Here is a 1359-nt window from a genome sequence, read left to right on the forward strand (position 1 = left end):
GATGCGGGCTGTCCATGCCGTGCGGTAATTCCAGCCGGCGATCCGAGGTACTCGAAATTTTTCTAAGTCCGAACGGTCAAGAGTAAACTTTTTCATCACATATTTCAAAATTTTTTTAATGTTTAATCCACGCATAAAAACGCAGTTTATTAACGTTTTTAACGTTGAGAAAATTGACAAAAATTTTTTTTTCACTGAAAATGGAAAAAATGTATCGGTCGATGCGGGCTATCCAGGCCGTGCGGTAATTCCAGCAGGCGATCCGGGGTACTCGAAATTTTTCTAAGTCCCGACGGTCAAGAGTAAACTTTTTCATCACATATTTCAAAATTTTTTTAATGTTTAATCCACGCATAAAAACGCAGTTTATTAACGTTTTTAACGTTAAGAAAATTGACAAAAATTTTTTTTTCACTGAAAATGGAAAAAATGTATCGGTCGATGCGGGCTGTCCAGGCCGTGCGGTAATTCCAGCCGGCGATCCGAGGTACTCGAAATTTTTCTAAGTCCGAACGGTCAAGAGTAAACTTTTTCATCACATATTTCAAAATTTTTTCAATGTTTAATCCACGCATAAAAACGCAGTTTATTAACGTTTTTAACGTTGAGAAAATTGACAAAAATTTTTTTTTCACTGAAAATGGAAAAAATGTATCGGTCGATGCGGGCTGTCCAGGCCGTGCGGTAATTCCAGCCGGCGATCCGAGGTACTCGAAATTTTTCTAAGTCCGAACGGTCAAGAATAAACTTTTTTATTACATGTTTTAAAAATTTTTCAATGCTTAATCCGTGCATAAGAGTGCAGTTTATTAACGTTTTTAAGGTTGAAAAAATTGACAAAAATTTTTTTTTCTCTGAAAATGAAAAAAATGTATCGGTCGAAGCGGGCTGTCCAGGCCGCGCGGTAATGCCAGCAGGTCGAACGCGGCGACCCGAAATTTTTCTAAGTCCCTGCGGTCAAGAATAAACTTTTTTATTATGCGTTTTAAAAATTTTTCGGCGCTTAATCCATGGATAAAAAGGCAGCCCGAACACGTTTTTAACGTTGAAAAAATTGACCAAAATTTTTTTTTCACAAAAACTGCGAAAAACAGATCGACCGAATCTACTTTTCTCCGTCTCGCGGTAAGTCGAACCGGCCAAACCGGCTGACTCGAAATTTTTCCAAGTCCCAACGGTCAGGAATAAAATTTTTCAAAATTCGGTTTAAAAATTTTCCAACGCTTAAGTCGTGTACGAATAACGATGAAAAAATGTACAAAATTTTTTTTTATCTCGTTATTTTTCAAAGTTCCAGCGGCGTATTGCTTTTCAACTGAGCGAAAAAAAACGGAGAAACGAACGAAAGAAGAGAAAAAT

Source organism: Nomia melanderi, unplaced genomic scaffold, assembly GCF_051020985.1.
Source record: "Nomia melanderi isolate GNS246 unplaced genomic scaffold, iyNomMela1 scaffold0577, whole genome shotgun sequence".
NCBI classification, from domain to species: Eukaryota; Metazoa; Arthropoda; class Insecta; order Hymenoptera; family Halictidae; genus Nomia; species Nomia melanderi.